The sequence below is a fragment of the Jaculus jaculus genome, chromosome 4, assembly GCF_020740685.1.
Source record: "Jaculus jaculus isolate mJacJac1 chromosome 4, mJacJac1.mat.Y.cur, whole genome shotgun sequence".
Classification (NCBI taxonomy): domain Eukaryota; kingdom Metazoa; phylum Chordata; class Mammalia; order Rodentia; family Dipodidae; genus Jaculus; species Jaculus jaculus.
Window position 1 is genome coordinate 53,230,702 of NC_059105.1, and position 19,917 is coordinate 53,250,618.

At 37.4% G+C, this 19,917-nt stretch overlaps 1 pseudogene; it reads right to left on the reverse strand.

Annotated features, from left to right (window-relative positions):
- Nucleotides 1–5,450: 5,450 nt before the first annotated feature.
- Nucleotides 5,451–18,951, reverse strand: LOC105944132 (annotated as a pseudogene).
- Between the last annotated feature and the right edge of the window lie 966 nt (nucleotides 18,952–19,917).

Below are 19,917 nucleotides of genomic sequence, written 5' to 3' on the forward strand. Positions count from 1 at the left end.
GAGAGAGAGAGACAGGGAGAGATACTTGGTGCACCAGTGCCTCAGCCACTTCAATTGAACTCCAAAAGCTTCCACCACCTAGTGGGCATGTACCACCTTGTGCTTGCCTCACGTTTGTGTGTCTGGCTTATGTGGGATCTGGAGAGTTGAACATGGGTCCTTAGGCTTCAAAGGCAAGTGCCTTCACCACCAAACCATCTCTCCAGCCCCCAAGTATACTTTTGATGCTTTTGAGGTAGAAAGTGAGTTTAATGTATTGGTATGGCTAACTCAACTTACACAGTAACAAGGCATCCCAAAGTCTGCTGATATTGGAACACAATTAAAAGGAGACTAAACTCTACTGGTGAATTTTATGTTAATTTTGAGGAATTTGTGGAGAGACAATATTTACTACCAGAGCAAATTTATGGTATTGATCAAACTGAATTGTTTTAGAAATGCCATCCATTAAGACACGAGCTTTTTGCATTGACCAGAGTACTTTTAAGTATAAGTCAAGCAGAGAGATGCTCATTATGTGTTTTGCAAATGCCACAGATTTATACAGATTTAATTTTTCTGCTGAAGGGAAAGAAAAAAGACCCATGCTTTCAAAATAATTGATCTTTCAAACCTTTTGGTCACTGACTTCACTCAAAGTGATGCATGGATAGAAGAATCTATTTTTAGACAGGGGTTTGGGAAATGCTTGTCACAGGCACAGGAGCATGTGACATACAAAGGGCTTTGAGAAAAGCAGAACTCCCTTTAGATTTCCCCAGCACATCCAAATGAAGAATTGCATTTAGAGGATGACAGAACAATTGTGAAAGATTTTCCACCAAATATCACAAGTCTTTAAATGTATAAGCAGGGAATTTTAGCCACTAATAAAAAAATTCTGCTGAATAAGACTTCTCCAGAAATGCATGGATGAAGTAAGTGACTGAAAAATATTTCAGAATAGCATGATGATGTTGGATTCAATTTATGAAACATCAAGAGTTTGGAATATGAAAAAGTCAAGTACCATAACCAAGGCATGAAAAACTTTCCCTTAGGAATCAAGAACATTTAGACCAAGACAGGGAAATCAATTACAATAAATGCTGATGAGGATATGGGGTGGGGAAAAGAGAGACATATATATAGCTGGTGGGAATATAAATTGGTATATCCACTATGGAAATCAATATGAAGTTTCCTCAAAAAATGAAATTTTTAAAAATTATATTTATTTTTTTAAAAAGTATATATAATAAAAATTTATTTTACCATAAAGATAAATGAAATTGAAGGGTGGGGTGGATAGAGTTAAGGTGACTGGATCCATGAAGGTAAAATGGGCAGGGAACTTTTTCTTATCTCTTGCTAGTTCTAAAGAACTGTTTGTCCACAAACAAGTCAGGACTGCTCCTTGGAGGGAGGTCTTTCATAAGATTTAAACATTAAGGTTGGTCAAGTTGAGCTAATCTCTTCCGGAGACAGTTCCTAGCCCTAACCAACCAGCCCACCACCCTAAGGTTATAAACACCTTTGGGAGGGGAGGGCAGGCTCTCTGATCACTTGGGAACTTCCAGCTGTGGGTGAGTTTTTCTCTTGGCTGGGCCTGGCCTGCGAGGGCCTTCTGACCCTTACTCTGAGCCTGGGTTCTTAATCTCCTCCAGCTCCCCACATGGCAGGAGCTCCTTGAACTTTCTTTTCTCTTTTCTTTCCATGCTTTTTCCCTAGATCCCTATCTGGTCACATGGAATCCTGAGCTACACATGGCCCACATGGGCTTTTGGCATTCACATGGTGTATTTCTCTTCTCCCCACTTTGTTTTGTCTTAACTCTCAGACTTCCCTTTTCTGCATGTCTTCATAAAATCTGAATAAAATGTGGTATTTTAAAAATCATTCTCTTGAATCTGGAATTGCCAATTCTTTGGTTGCTTTGCAAATATGAATTTAGGGGTTAGAGTTCCAGGAAGTACCCCAGAACCCCAATTTTCCCATTACAAAATATTGCTATTTTAAGGAAGTGAATGGCAATCATTATGTTAAGTGAAATAAGCCAGATTTAAAATAACAATACTGCATGACATTGTATGTGAAATATAAATATAAATATAAATATAAATATAAATATAAATATAAATATATATATATATTGTATGTATAGCCATATACATGATTTCAAAATAGAAAGGAGACTAAGGAGTAGAGGTCGAAAGTGAAGGAGGAGAGAAGACAAGAGAGGATCATCATTATATATTCCATGAAAGCATGCCAAAAAGAGGGAACGAGAGGAAATGTGATAGTAAGAGGAACAGATTAAGAATAAAGTATAAGGAGAAGAGAAGCATATTTTTGGTTCTTCTGCTTATCTGTTAAGATATCTAGAGTAGGACTTTCTAATGACCTTTGAGCTGAGATACAAATAGTGATTGAAAGCTGCTCTATAAAGATAAGGAGAAAACAGTTATAGAGGGAAGAGAAAATGGCAAGCTTAGAGTAAACATGTCACATGCAAGGAACAGAAGGCCTGCATGACTGAGTACAGCTAACGTGCAGGAAGACGGGACAGATAGGGACAGGTAGGCTGATGCTGAATCATGCTACCTTGTGTACATCAATGCTAGAATCCTGATTGCTTAAAAAGGGGATGCCATTGAAGATTTAATACATATTAAATACATCTATAAAATGTCATATGTGCAAAATTGAAAGATATTATACATACAAAGTTGTGTATTTACCAGTTTAATGTAGGCACTAAGTAAAATGGTATCTACACTAGTAAGTAATGCTGATGTATACATTGTCCCTTCCCCTAAAGATCCCCCTCTCTTTCCCTACCCTACCAAGATTAATCTTATGTTTTCTATTTTCTAGATTTCCTTTGTTGTTATTTCATATGCTCCAAATGCTTGGCTTACCTTTTCTTCTCTTTGAACTACAAATATTGAATGTATGTTGTAATATAGTTCCATGTTGCTCTTTCCCCTCAATATGAGATTTTTGCATCCTATTCAAGTTGTTTTGGGGATAGCATTTCATTATATTACTATTTCACAACTTATTTATTGGGTCTATTATTATTAATTATGATTTGTTTATTCCCCTCGCTTTTGCTTTTTAGAACAATACAACTTCAAACAAACCTGTCATACTTATCAAAGGTTGTACACCTCTGCCTTTCTTAAGAGAACTGCTGTATGTAGGCCGGGTGTATCTCCCTCTTTAAAAAGAGACATAAATAGTTTTTCATGGTAATTGGACTAGCTTATGTAAGTGCCATCAGAGGACATCTCATTTCTACAAATTGCCACACAATTCTTTTAAATCAATCCAATGGAAAAAAAAAATACCAACTCTGTATGGTTTTACATTAAATTTCTCTGTCAAAATCATATTTACATGTTTTCTTTTTGTAGTCCACTTTTTATGTGCTTTGTTTTTCTTATTAGTTTGTCAGTCTGTGAGGTTTTAACATATACTCTAAATATGAGTTATTTTAGGTGTCATTTTCACAAATATCTTTCCTTCTGTTTTTCTTTAATACTCTTAAAAATAAATTTTGATTAACATAAATTTTTAATTTTAATTTAGTTTAATTATAAGCCAATTTTCTGGTTAATGATTTTATAATCTTATTTAAAAATATTTTCATAATCTCAAGTCATATTATTTATTATTCTGTATTACTTTTTATATGAGTAATAAAAACTTTATTATTTTTCCTTTTTATTTATTGATTCTTTTTTTTAGAAAAAGGTTGTACTCATATATTCCCTCTCCCCACCCCCATTCTTCTAAAGGTCCTCTTTGATGGGGTTATTGGTATTCATTGTGGGGTTCTAAAATCCTTAGTCAGTGTCTCTGTGAGGGGAGATGGTGCCTCAGGCTATTCCCACCCACCCTGAGGGGCTTACAATCTTTCCACCCCTTCTTCCACAATGTTCCCTGGGCCTTGGTGAGCTCATTAGAGATCTGATTTATTCTTGAGTTCTTTGTAGCCTCTATATCTCTGTTTTTATGAGGTTTGAGTGACCACAGTCTTTTGCTATCTCCCTGGAACTGATTCTCGGGATAGCCAATAATCATGTCATGGTACAGCATGATTAGCCAGTGACTGTACACAGTTAAAGTTAACACATTTTATTGGACTATTGATGATTATTGGCATTTTTGTTTTGTAAATGGGCAATACTGGTAAGAATGGAGGAAAGTATAATACCATGCATAGTATTAACTACATACTTTCAAAATTAGCTCAAGTAGTACATAGTTCATTGATCACAGATGCATGGTATTCATCTTGAAGTTTCAGAACACACTGCATTGATTTTTGACAGGTCGTTTGCATCTTCCGTGATTTCAACTTTATCTCCATATGAAAAGATGTATGATATACTGTGTGTTTAAAATCAGCAGAATGGCAATATTACATCATAACCTTTATTTTCCATATTTGCTCTTTCTTAAAATATTTTATTTATTTATTAATGAGAGAGAGAGATAAAGAGAGAGGAGAGAGAAAGAATGGGTTCACAAACAAGCTCCAGAAGCATGTGACACCGTGTGCATCAAGATTATGTGGGTCCCTTGGCTTTGCAGGCAAACATATTAACTACTAAGCCGTGTCTCCAGCCCTACTTGATCTTTTTTAAGCGCAAAAGAACCACATCAACAATGATAAAATTTAAGTAAGAAAGAAAAATTGTGGTTTGTCTTACTTAATTTATAATCATAAATATCAAAGCCTTAAACAAAACTTCATTGTGAGACAGTAATGCAAAATCAAACACAATGGCACACATATGGTGCCAAATGTTAATATATTTAAAGACTACCAAAAGATTTTGTTGTAACCAGCTTAAGGTTTGTGCATTTCATTTTAAATGTAGGTGTCAAATGCTCTTAATTCTCTCTCTCTCTCTCTCTCTCTTCTCTTATGGTAACATTTTGACTACAACTGGTTAAAACTTAAAATGCATTGTTTAAATCTCTGATATCAAAGGGGGATCTGAATTTCCAGAGTCCTCATTTTTCTCTTCTGAAAAGCACAAAATGCACATAACTGCAGGCTCTCTTTCCCTGCAGATAGTCCTAAATGCTTACCCTTCCAGCGTCCTTCACCCTGTATGAAGAATAACTTCATTATTTAAGACAGCTGTCTCCAGAGCAGTCTCGTTGAAGCAGGCGCAGTCTGTACTTGGTGAATTTAAGTGAGGATTTGTATTGCATGTTTCAGAGTCATTGTTCAAGGCACTTTTGAAGTGGCTGGGCCCTGGGTCTCTGGTACTCCCATTTAGCCCGGGCACTGGCTTCTCCTCAGCTGTCACTGTGCTTTCAGCTGTGGAGCCATTTGAGGACTTGGATTTCACAGATTTCTACCTTACCTCAGTTCTTTAGAGGTGTGCTCTGAATGGTTCCCTGGCTTTTGAAGCCTCTGCTATAGCACCTTCCACCTCCCGGATCTTCTAATTAAGGGGGTAGAGCACAGTGCCAGCTATTTTGAATTTCCCTCCCAGAAGAGGTATAGGTTGCACTTCACCCTGGGACTTGCTGGTCCTGCCGCTGGCACTTCCCGAGAAGACTTCGCAGGGTCCCATTGCTGCTGCCACTGGGAGGGTACAGGAAGGGCCTGTTGCTGCTCTTTCCCATTGGGGCCCCCAAAGCCCCTGACTCCTGCAAAGCCTCTGCCTAGTGTGGGAGGGACAGGCTCGGAGCGTTGAGGGTGCACGGAGGAGGGGTGGAAGGGTAGAGTGGCTGATTCTGCCTAGAAGTTGCGCCCCTCCAGGGTTCTCTGTCGCATCTTTCTCTACTTTGGTGGCCTGTTCATCCTGGCCATCACAGAAGTGGACGAGTCTTTTCACTGCCGGCTTTGAGACGTGTGGACTGGAAGAGTTTTCCATCAAAATCCACCCAAGGGCAGCATTCCCAGGAGATGGGATGGGCCGCCCACACCTATCATGGCTGGCAAACAATGTCATGTCTACAGCAGTGGTGAAGAGGGCTGATAGATGAATTGCTGAGATCAATGTTTTCAGTCTCGAGATCCTGTAGCTGGTCAGTCACGAGGAGTTTGGGGGACCACACCCGAGCCAGGAATGCATCCAGCTCCTGACACCACAGAATGCGTGCTCCCAGCTGCTGCAGCACATACTTCAAGACACAGCAGGACGCTATGAGGTCAGTGGGTCCATTTGCAGGATGGCTTGGGTATTGGACATCAGGAATGCCAGGAAGGCCCTCACCCTGTGATTCCAACCCACTGCCCTGCGCAGCTGAAACCTCTTTAGGTTGGGGCAGGACCACTCCAGGAAGGCCAGAGCCTCCAACAGTTCTGGGGTCTGAGGAGACTTAAGCAGTGTCTTCCAAGATGATCACTGGCGATTTGTGATGACTTAGAATCCACAGTAAGGTTTCTTATGAGGACACTGCCCTTTTCTTTCTTCTTGTTTTTCTCTCACACCTGAATGTGTAATTAGAAATGGCTTCCATTTTTCTTCTTATTCAAAATTGACTATTTCCCTGCATGGTTAGTGATATGCCTATTTGGGAAGAAAATATATATGTATGTATATGGATTAAATATTTTTGACACCTATTTTCTTTTGTTGAAATTCTAACTCCCCATGTAATGCTATTAGGACGTGAGGGAGGTCTTTGTGTCCTGAAAATAGATCCTTAATAAATAGGATTTTCATCTTTTTTAATAGAGTCTCTGAAGTGTACTTTTGTTTCATTTGCCTTATAAAGCCATAGTTGGCAGGGAGACCTCTTTGTTCTGTGAGAGAGCCCTCTCTAAACCTAAGTCTGTCAGAAACTTGATGCTAAGTTCCAGACCACTCGGTCTGTGGGATTCTTGCTACATGAACTGAAGCACCATCTTATCATCAAATTTTAATTTCAACATATTATGTGATCACCTGTTTTTTCCTTTTGGAGGAAGGATTAGGATGGCTTTCCTGAAACTCAGAAATGGTTTATCACATCAATTCTGAAGAAATCAGAGTAAGTTCCTCTTTAAATATTGTGCTTCTCTCACTTTGTTGTATCATTCTGTATCCCCTATGAGACTCATGGCCAACAACTTCTGAATTTCCTTTAAACTTTTCATCTCTGACTCTTGATAAAATTTTATTTTAAGGGCTGTAGGAATGACTTAGATGTTAAGGCGCCTGCCTACAAAACCTAATGACCCAGGTTTGATTCTCTAGTACCCATATACAGCCAGATGCACAAACTGGTGCATGCATCTGGAGTATGTTTGCAGTAGCTAGAGGCCCTGTCACACCCATTCTGTCTGTCTGTCTATCTTTCCTCTCTATTTCTTTCTGTTTGGGAATAAATAAAAATATTTTTAAGCTGCAAAGATGAGATAGTGGCTAAAGCACTTGTCTGTGATGCCTAAAGACCCAGGTTTGATTACCTGGTACACATGTAAGCCAGATCCACAAGGTGGCACATGCATCTGGAGTTTGTTTGCAAGAGGCCCTAGCATGCCAATTCTCTCTCCCTCTCTCATAAATTGATTAATTAATTAAAAAATTTATTCTATGTTCCTAGTCCTCTCCTCAAATGTGAATAATTTGGTTAGTCCAAACATGGAGTTTGTCTTATTTGCCTGGTATTTATTGATAATCCTTGTTTTTCTGTCTTCCTTTCAAGCCCTTATTTTTGTTTCTTTAAGCCTGTTTTATACATTAATTTTATGCTTTCTTCTCATATTCTACTATGTACATTAATTAAGAGTTATACTCTGTACTATACAGCTTTTGCTAGCTCCTATTCATTAGAGATTATTCCTTTATAAGTCTTGGGATATTTTTACTGTGACCTTATACTTAGGTAAGACTCTATCTCAAAAATGTGACCATCCTAATCCCTGAAACCTGTGAATATTACATTTTATACATGGTGAGGGGACCTTGAGATGGAGTGATTTTCTTACTATTCTCTTTGCTCTGACAAAAACAAGCTATAGGGCGAAATGATTCATCTCATCTCAAGTTTCAGATTTCAGTTCAGAGACTTTGAACATCATCCTGAGATGAGGTAGAAAACTATGGCAGTGGGAGTCCTCGATGGAGGAGGCTTTTCACAGTGTTGAGGAAACAAAGAGAGAGAGGCAAGAGCTGAGGACCCAACATAACAAAGTACCTGCTTCCTCCCACCAGGCATGAACTTCTAAACCTTCCACCACTAGTGGGAGTAGCTGAAGACCAAGAGCTCAACATCTGAGGCTATAGGGAACATTTCTGATTCAAACCACAACAGGTTAAATACTACTAGGCAGGAGGGCACAGTTTAAGCACAGAGGATTTATAAACTGAAGAGATCCTAAAGAAAATTGAGACAGACTAACAGTTTTGGGCTTTGAAGTAAGAGTGAACCATGAACCAAGGTAGTATCTAGAAATGGAGAATGTCCATCAGCTGACAGCAGCAAAGAACTGGGAGCCTTGGCCCTAAGGGCAGCAGGAAGTAAATTTCCCAGTAACCACATGGGCAAGGAGATAGTTCTCTCTCAGAGCATCCCATGAGGAATAAAGTCCACCCACTCCTACTTCAGCTGCAGGAGATTCCTGAGGCTCAATGAAACTGAGAGGAGGAACATCAAAACCGAAGGTCATAAAATGTTGCTTATTAATATGCTTATATTAATTGCTAAGGTTTGGCAATATGTTATGCCAATATTAAGTAAATACAAAGCACATACTTTACTTTTATTTTATAGGTTAAAGCAATGTTAAAATGTATTTTCATTCATAATTAAAAACTATTTTTTGTTGTTGTTTTTCAAGGCTGACCTGGAATTCACTGTGTAGTCTCAGGCTGGCCTCGAACTCATGGCAATCCTCCTGCCTCTGCCTCCCAAGTGCTGGGATTAAAAGCATGTGCCGCCATGCCTGGCCTATTTCTTATTTTAAGAAAAAAATTAAAAATAGTCATAGTAAAACACTCTAACTCATTTTTATTTTAATCTCATCAATGTTTGTAGCAGTTTACTTCCAAATCTCTCTAATGATTGATGGATTCAAGAAGGTTCAGTGCAATATGAAAGAGAAGCCACTCACCCATAGTTCTTTTTTAGATTTGTTTTATTAATTAGTAGAGGAGTGCCAAAGTCCCTACCCTCTCCTTGTCTTCCTGCTCCATCCTTATTTCTGTTTTTATGTCTGTCTGTCTATCTATCTATCTATCTATCTATCTATCTATCTATCTATCAATCATCTATCTATCTATCAATCAATCATCTATCTTCCTATCATCTACCAATCTGTCATCATCTATCTCCTGATTTTTTTTTTAATTTTTATTAACATTTTCCATGATTATAAAATATATCCCATGGTAATTCCCTCCCTCTATCTCCTGACTTACCAATGCATGACTTTCTTTTTTTAACTTGTAAATTAATTAGTACAATAGCTTGAATTGTCAGAAATGGCTATTTTGTAAGTCAAAATGATTACCCTCAAATTCTTCTATGTTAAATTGACTTTTTTTTTTAAATTTTTTTTTTTTAAATTTATTTATTTATTTGAGAGTGACAGACACAGAGAGAAAGAGAGATAGAGGGAGAGAGAGAATGGGCGCGCCAGGGCTTCCAGGCCCTGCAAACGAACTCAAGACGCGTGCGCCCCCTTGTGCATCTGGCTAACGTGGGACCTGGGGAACCAAGCCTCGAACAGGGGTCCTTAGGCTTCACTGGCAAGCGCTTAACCGCAAAGCCATCTCTCCAGCCCTTAAATTGACTTTTGACAAGAATGCAAATAACACACAATGGGGAGGATAACCTCTAACAAATGGTGTCAGGAACACTAGTTGCACATCTACAAAAGAGTGAACTCTGAATTTTATGAAACATTGTATCCCAAACCCAACTCTAAATGGGGAAAAAGAATGATTGTGAGACCTGAAGCCATAAGATACCTAGAAATAAATATTACGGGTATTTTTTTGACATTTGGTCTTGGCAATCAATATTTAGGTATCACACCAAAATCACAGGCAACAAAAGCAAAACTCAGTATGGCTACCTCTATTCAAAGTCAGGATGATCACATCCAGTCATAATTAGTGTCACTATATCTTATCAGACTCAGGATAACTACATCCATTCAAAATCACTATGACTATATCCAGTCAAGAAGCTTATGCACAGCCAAAGAAATGAGCAACAAAGTGAACAGGCATCCTATGGAATGGGGAAAAGTATTTGGAATAAATATGTGTAAGGCTAATGCCTCAAAACATGCAGGAAATATATCAACTCAGCAAAACTCAAAGCAAGAAAGAAATAGGTGGATCAAGTTGAGCGAAGAACCCAATAGACATTTTAAAGATTAAAAAAATGTCTAGTAGGTATATAAAAAGTATTCAAAATTATTTAGGGAAGAAATGAAACTGTTTATGTTTAAAGATAATGTTATTTAAGTATAAAATCTCAAAGAAAAAAATAAATAATAAAACCGTGCTAATGCTGGTAAAGGAGTATAGAATATTGTAGTATACTACATTGCTTCATATATATAAGGAGAAGTTGCTTGGCTGATATTGCATTCAGCACTTTGGAGTCTGAGGAAGGAGGATTCCCTGGTTCAAACCCAACTCTCCAGTCCAACCCAATCCAAACAGAAAAAAAAAAAAAATGTCAATTACTTTTGTTTATACCAGCTACAAACAATTCAAATTTAAAATATAAAAACAAGGTATCTGGGGCTGGAGGGATTGCTTAGTGGTTAAAGCATTTGTCTGCAAAGCCAAAGGACCCAGGTTCGATTCCCTAGGATCCATGTTAGTCAGATGCACAAGGGGGCACACATGTCTGGAGTTCATTTACAGTGGCTGGAGGCCCTGGCGTGCCCATCCTCTCTCTCTCTTTCTAAATAAATAAATAAAAACAAAATATTAAAAAAAACAAATATACATGGTATCATTTATGTTAGCACTAAAATTAAAGCACTTAGCTATATATAACATAACAAGGCATGAACACACCCATATGAGGAAACTTTCAAGGTTCTGAAGAAAGAAAATGAAGTCTTGAATAAATGAGGAGATATATCCACAAATTTTCTTTAAGCCAAATCTCTATTAATAAAATACAGCAAAAAAGGTATCCAACTATATTTCCTATATTTAATTTTAAGGATATTGAAGCAAACAGCTTCAGGTTCACTGAGATGAACTTCCAGACCAGGCATAGTTATGGAGGAAGGGATATTTATTGAAGCGTACGGATGCAGGGGAAGTTCCATAATGGCAGAAGAAGCTGGCATGCTTTCATAGGGCACATCAGAGAGAGAGAAGCAACAGCCAAAAGCCAGAAGCCACATAGCACAGTACACTTTGCATATCTTTAGATTGAAATCTCAAACCCACCACCACACCTTAAGATTGGCCCAGTGAAACAGCCTCCAGGCAAGTGGCTGCAGATGCAAACTGCAAGTAATAAAACACTGAACATATTGGGGTTTATCTAATCAAACTACTACATTCTGCCACTGGCCACCAATAGATGCATTGTAAATTGTATTCAGTTCAGTTTCAAGGTCCCCACAGTCCCACGTTAGCCAGATGCACAAGGAGGGGTATGCTTCTGGAGTTCATTTGCAGTGGCTAGAGGCCCTGGCATGCTCACTCGCCCTCTCTCTCTGTCTCAAATAAATAAATAAAAATAAAATCTACAAAAAGTCTTAAATCTCTCTGTCCAATTATCTTTATTCAAGCATGTCAGTCTATTACAAATTTAACCATGATCAAACTCTCTGGGCCTGGGCAGAAGAACACAGCCAGTCCTTATGCCAGTAGCCAAGTTCCAACAAAGTCTTCTGTAGTCTTTCCTTCTCTGTAAAATGCTTTAAGCCAAGCCTCAAAGTTTAATACTGTCTGCACTTAGCACTTTCAAAGTCTCATCAGAATAGTCCATAAAACTTGGCTTACTACTCCAGAAGGCATCTTCAGTTGCAAGCACCAAGTCCATGCCCATTCCCCCAAAACAAAAATTCCAAAAGATCAATATCCACATGGTCAAGTTCATCTCACCCCACTCTTATACCAACTTCTGTAGCAGACAGCTTCAGGTTCACTGAGCTGAACTTCCAGACCAGGCACAGTTATGGAGGAAGGGGTATTTATTGAAGCTTACAGATCCAGGGGAAGTTCCATAATGGCAGAAAAAGCTGGCCTGCTTTTCATAGGACCAAGCAGAGAGAGAGAAGCACCAGCCAAATATTCAGAAGCCACACAGCGCAGCACACTTTGCATATCGTTAGATTGAAATCTCAAAGCCACCAGCACACCTTAAGATCTACCCAGTGAAACTGCCTCCAGCCAGGTGGCTGCAGATGAACACAAGTAATAAAACACTAAATATATTGGGGGCCATCTATTCAAACTACCACATATACTTTTTCATATGATATTAGCTCTTATTTTTCACTGTTGATTTGTGGATAGTAAATTATTCATTTTCTATCTTTCATTTCAATTTTCTTTTAGGCATTTTATTATGAACCCTGATGCTCTGATCATCATGTAAATGTCTCCTGGTCTACATTTGTAAGAATTCTGATAGAACTATCTAAGAATTACTTTGATAGAATACTACCTTAACTTAGAAACCAATCATCAGAATATATAAAAAATTTCATTTTCATTACTTATGGCATTGGCATTTTAACTTTTGGTTTTTAAATTATAAAGATAGTTTCTATTTATTTTATTTCATCATTCACTAGTGAAGTGGACTGCACATATATTTATTAACATATGCTTTTTTCTTTAAAATACCTGTTCATGGCTTTTATTCATTTTAATCAGATGATATTTCAGGTTGAATTGACTTTGTGTATGATAAGCCTAATTATACTTATTGTAAATATCATATTTTCTGTTTTCAAGGTGTATATGAATAAGTATATTATTTATTTTAAATGCTGAGATTTTTTTTATAATTCTTTTCTCTAATTTTTAGGGAATACTTGTGGAATCCAACGAGTTTTATTTTTTTTTTTGTATATTCTACTCTTTTTATTTTGTTTTATATTTTTTTGTGGGGTGTGGGTTGGGACTCAATCTTATTATGTAGCCTGAAGTGATTACAAAACTCACTATTTCTCAGGGTGGGCTCAAACTGTTTATCTTCATCTGCTCATGTGTTAGGATTATAGGTCTGCACTACCATACTTATAAAATTTTAATCTTAATTTTATTTATTTATTTATTTTGGTTTTTCAAGGTAGGGTCTCACTCTAGCTCAGACTGACCTGGAATTCACTATGAAGTCTCAGCGTGGCCTCGAACTCATGGTAATCCTCCCACCTCTTCCTCCTGAGTGCTGGGATTAAAGGTGTGAGCCACCATGCCTGGCATAAAATTTTTGCACATAGATGAGACATTTTAAGACAAAATGTAATTTTAAAAATATTTTTCTCATTTATACAATGATAGTTATCCCTATTTATTTCTTTTTAATGTGTTAAACATTACTCCAGAAGTTTTATAGCTTATTTCACTTGTCTATCTTTTTTTCACATACGTATATGTCTGCTTTTGGTTCTTTTAGTGAATTGTTCAGTCTGTCTAGCAAGAGCTAGTGCTACAGTGTCTTACTTTTTTCTGGCTTAAAAGGAGATCCAAATTTTAGCAAGGAAATCCTTTCTCCATACTCTTCTCAAGAAATATATTGCTATCCTTGACTTTTATCATGTTCATATAATTTTAAAATCATTTTTATCAGTTCCAATGAAAAATACATTGTTAGCCTTCAGAACAGAACTGCTCTGTAGCTGTAGATCAGCCAGTGGAAAATTGTCAACTTTATAAACTGACCTATCCATGAAATATTATGGTTTTCTTTAACTTTTTATTTAATATTTTTCCTAAAGAACTTATAAAATATATTTGTTAGATTTATTCATAAGCTTTTGATCTATTCCATGATGTTTTAAAGTGATTTTCTAGAGTTTTTAGTTTTTGCTTGTATTTAGAGTCAGAGATGTCTTTGACTTTTATCTTTCTACCATATGTCAATCCACTTTGTTAATTCCTTCCAAGAAAGTTTTAAATATGAAGCTGGATGTGGGGCACACTTCTGGAATCCTTAAGATAGTGAGGTTGAGGCAGGAGGAGCTCAAATGTGAAGACAGCCTGGGGTAATTCAAGGCAGCTGAGTGAATTTGGCTGGGCGACTTAGTGTCATGTTATCTCAAAGCAGCAAAAGAAAAACAAAAGTGGAAAATTAAATAAATAGGAGGGAAGAACATGTACAAAATGGGAATTACAGTACTGGGAATGCAATCATTTTCTTGAAACTAACATTTTTTAGATGAAACTAATATTTCACAATTTTATGAAGAGAACATGCTTACGAAAGCTCAAGAAAAACACAGAGGAAAATGGATTTCCGTCCACCACCTCACTCTCTGGAAATGACTGTCTGCAATGCATCTTTCTAAGTGGTGCAATAGTTCTCTTAACATTTACTCTGTGCATACACAGGTTGTTACTAAACAGGCATAATAATTTACATATCATTTTGTTCCAAATAGCTATTGTGAATTGTTAAAATGTCAAATTAATGCACATTTTTACTCTGAGTCTAACTCTAATTTATCCCCCCATTTAGAAGCACTCCAGCAGCATTTTAGTTTTAGGATCGTAAGTTTTATGGCCAGCCATAATACATAATATGACTCATCATAATTCTTCAATCATTTGCTCTAGCTTCTGCTCATCCAATACCACGAAAATTCCTTGGACAACATTGCAAAACTCCTTGCCAGAGCTGGTCTGATAGACATGATTACTCATCATTCTCTCATAATGTTATAAGCCAGTAAATTCCATGGAAAACCATTTATTTGATGCCATATCAAAAATAAGAACATAGAGATTCAGAGTTATCTCAGTTTCAGTAGCAGCCCTTAAATGAACATGTATTTTCATGTTAATGTATACCTTAGCATCTAGGTCTCATCTGATTTGTAACTCCTTAACTAAACTTCCTCATGATAGGCTGATGACATCCTCTCTCTCTTTAATCATATCATCCCTTGCAAAATAAGACCTACATAACTGTAGTACGTCTACTTAAACTGTTTATATTTTCCTTCTAGATTTTCTTGCTTGTGCTATTTGCTGTTGATTAATTTGTATATTTTGGTAATGTTTTTCTTATTATCTATCATTTGATATTTGGACTCATTTTTTGTTTGAATTGATGTGATTTTAAAAGTATTACTGGAGATAGAAACCACTAAATGATATCTTAAAATTGTTTTATTTTTGTATATGTGTGTCTGTACATGTGCATAGAAGTGTTCCCTGTGCAGATGCCGTGGAAACCTGCAAAGATTGTGGCTGTCCTCTGCCACTGCTCTTTCATCCTATTTCCCCCGGACGGTCTCTCACCACATGTGGATACTTTCGGTTAGAATGGCTGACCAGTGAACCCCAGAAACCTTAACTTTCTGCCTACCCCTCCCTACCACTAGGGTTACAGGCTTATGTAGCCAAACATGGATTTTTATATGGGTTCTGGGACTTGAACTCAGGTCCTCATACTTATGCAGGAAGCACCATTAACAGCTGATCCATCTCCCCAGATAAATTATACATTTAAAATAGTTTCTAAATTATAATGCTTTGATATCTTGCATTTTCTTTATGTTTCTTAAATGACATAAAAAATCTGAATTGTGAAAAGACATCCAAACCTTTTTTTTCCAAATGAGCCACAGCAAATAAAAGATTGTATTTTTGCTTCCTACGATATATGAAATCTCTATTTGTATTTGGAAATACACACATGCTTATTTAAAAAGCACAGTTGCTGTTTTCCTAACATATGTTAAGATATACAATGAGAATTTTGAAGAAAGAGTTTTAGTTGGACTTGTGCTGCTGTAACAGAATATTAAAGACTGAGTAGTACATAAAGAACAGAAGTGTGTTTACTTACAGTGGTGGCTGGGAAGTCCACAATGGAGGACCTGGCATCTAGTGATGGTCTTGCTACACTGTCTCTAATAGAAAGGCAAGAGGCTGAGGCAGAAAAAGGGAGAGAAGCACAGAGAAAGGAAAACTATCTGTTATAGAAAACCTACGACCACCCTTCAATAATAACAATGAACCCACTCCAACAGGGGATCAAACCACACAGGGGTCTAATTATCTATTAGCCTTCACCTTCCTATAGTATTCTACTGGGGGTCAAGTTTCCCACACATGCTTTTAGGGGCACACAAAAAATAAGTTGCTTACTCATGTGAGACATTTGTCTCTTTTTAGTGAGATCTTTCAATTTTTGGTATATATACTCATGACTTTTCTGGTAAAATGATGATTAAATATGAAAATCAAAATTTGATGCAATTAACGTTTTCATGGTCATTATAGGATATATTCAAATAAGCTCAAATAATCATGCTTTTTCTTAACAGTACTACTATAGTATTAGTTTACAACTCTGTTTTTCTCTTTAGAAAAAGGACATTAATATACTTTTATTAATATTAATAATTTTTAATGTTTATTATGAGTGTTATAAAATTTTCATGATTTTTACTTTGCTTATAAATATAGGCATAAATTATTCAAAAATTGGTTTATTTTAACTTTTTTTTTAAACAAAGTTTTTTGTTTTGTTGCAGTGCTATGTATTGAACCCAAGTCCTTGCACCTGCTCAATAGATGCTCTACCACTGAGCCACACTGCTAGATATATTTCATGTTTATCTGAATGTATAAGTATAGGTGATGCTTTCATACTTTTATTACAGATGAGATGAACTCATATATAAAATGGCATACATTTCTTTTTCTAAGTTTTTCCAAATTAAATATTGATATACAAAAACTATATGAATTGGTATGCCATCACCTTTTTCTGAGGTATCATTTTCAGTCAGATTTTACCTCACAACACTGCCCCAGCTCAGCAGCTGAAAGCAATACTTTCACACTTGTTGCTCTGTGCAGCTAACGTGCAACTGGCTGCTTCAAGCCAGGGAGAACTCAGCCCCCAGTGCCTCAGTCTGGGTGGAGGCGAAGGAAGTTGGAGTCATTCCTGGAATGCCGTAGGTGGGAAAGTTTGAGGTAGGTGAAGATCTCTTAACTCGCATCAGAATTGATCCTCTGCCACTATTGTCTGTATTCCAATGAAATATTACTTTTTATATCAGTTCCTTTCCCCCTGATATTAACCTGTATCCAGAAACAACAGACGGAAGGAATAGGATTATTCAGGTTTACAGTTTTGAGAAGTCTCATGGTGGGAAAGGCGTGGTGGCAGGAGCAGGAGGCTGGGTGGGTGACTTGCCTTCATAGTCAGGAGGCAGAGAATGGACAGGAAATGGGGCTGGACTTGGACTGTAAAACCTCAAGGTCTGTCCCCCAGTGACCCACTTCTTCCAGCGAGGATCCACTGGTTATGGTCACATGAATATACCACAAAGAACTCAAACCTTAACATTCAATTTGCTTATTATATTTTTGGCCAAGCACACTGGTCATCTTTGAATTGTATTTGGTTAATGGCATTGCTGCTTACATCATCTCATAAGGAAAAAAAAATCAGTGCTCTATAAGTAGTCATCTCACACCTTAATTTTGAGAGCAGAATATCCATTCTGTGGATACTAACAGACTCTATTAATCTCTTTTCATCCCTAACACTTCTGTTTGGGCTAACTGTTGATATATACAATGGTTTGAATGTTTGTGTTACCCCAAATCTTGAAGACTTATTCTCCAGTGCAGGTGATGATAGGAGGTGGGACCTTTGGGAGTAACTAGGTAATGAGGCTGGAGCTCTCAGGAACAAAATCAATGCCCTTTTAATGAATGAGAAGAGGTGACCCAAATTTCATGTCTTTAATCTGCATACATGAAGATACAATGAGAAAACTGCTCTATGAAAACCATGAAGAGGGCTCAGCAGAACAGCTCCCTTGAACTCAGATTTTCCTACATCCAGAATTATTTCATTTCTCTTTCTCATAAGCCACACAGCATATGATAGTATACTATGGCAGCTCCAAGAAAGAGAATATACATCATACCAGCTCATCTCTTCAAGGTTTAAGACAACCCATCATTACTATTCAGTTTCCTGGTTGTTGATGGGTTCAGCAAGGAAGTTTATCTTGGACAGTGTTATGGCATATGATTTTGCTTCAAGTGGAAGCCATTTCCAACACAGACTAGGGTAGACATATACCTCCATCAGAGGGATGACAGCTGGTGCTCAGCTGTTGCTGCTAAGCAAAACACCTGCAAACGTCTCCTCCAAGTAACTTGGTCTCCTTGCACCATGCTGATCAGTTTCTAAGAGGGACCATTCAAAAAGCCAGAGGGCACATAAAAGCTGGATCTGCAAATGACACAGCATTATTTCTGCTGTATTCTATTGCCAAAAGCAAGTCAAAAGACAGTGGAAAATAGGAATAGCCTTCTTAATACGGACAAGGTCACAATGTAGAAGGGCAGTGGAGATGGGAAGTGTTTTCTGCAGCTATATTTGGAAAACACAATCTTCTCTAAAACTGCCTTGCCTTTTCCTTAGTTCTCCCATGGAATTCCTAAGCAGGTTACAGATCAATTCAGCAAAAGCTTATGTGTTGAAAGACAAAAACCATCAAAAGACCTGTACTTTACCATGGTGATCAATTTCCCTAAAATATTTCATCATTATTTATAAAATTATAGTCATCTTCCATGGGGCATTTGCCATTTCTCAGCCTTCAGAGTGTTCTCCTGGTCTTCAGCTTTACCTCTTCATGCTCTTCTCTGCCCTTGGCCCTAACCTTCCTATCTGTCCTCTTTCTTCATGCCCCCGCCCTTCTGCTAATGTCTCTTACCTCTGCTCAGCTACCCTCCTCTGCAGCAGCAGCAGCTCCAGGCCACTGTCAGTATTGATTGACTTTTCCATCCATTTTCCTGGCGCTCCACTTACTCTTCCCTCCATCCCACCTATATGGCATTCATCCAGTACTCACCATGTCCCTTATTTACACTATTCACCTGTTGTGTTCTTCACTACACAGAACAACTTGAGATCAAAGACAGTGTATTTGTAGCCCCATCACCCAGCCTGACTCAGAGTGGGTTATCAGTAAATGCTTGTCCATTGAATTACTTATGATTTAAAAAGATACCAGCTTTTATTGCAGGTCTGACACAATAAGTTGAAATTTAACATCAAAAAATATAAATTGAACTATTTAGGCTTAAATGATTTGTTCTAGTGAAATTTGATTTCCATTTGACAAGGAAATACTTGTGAAAAAATAAAAATGGGATGGCTTAAGTATTAGTCATGTATTAAATATATATGTATAAATTCATTATAACCTGATATAATGTTAGGCACAATGAAGAGCCTGTAAATAAAGAAATATAAAGAGAATTGATAATGTGTATCTTGGAAAATCAAAAGCTTTGAGAAAATATGAAATGTTCAAAAAACAGTAGCTATAGTAGCATTTGGCCAACTGTTGTCTCTCTGTCTCAATTGTATATTCTAGAAATAGGAAAATAACCAGAGGATAGAATAAAGGGCCTACTGGGCCTACAATGAGGTGGCACTGAGCTAACACTGTATGCTCACCTCACCTCCATGAGCACTTACCCTGAGGGGAGGCCACACTGAGGATTTGACTCCTGTGGGAAGTCTATCAGTCTGTGGTAGTGTCTGAGAATCCCTGAAAGATCTGCGTACTCACCTTCTCCACAGCACCTTTACCTCAGTAAACAGCATCCATCAACTGGCCATAGGTGATATATGCCTGAAATCCTAGCACCTAGAAGGCTGAGACAGAATTGTTGAAGGTTATTGTTGGCTACCTAGCAAGACCCTGTCTCAAAACAAATAAACAAACAATTCATGATTCCATATGGAATTGCATAACTGAATGTGGGAGGTAGCAAAAAA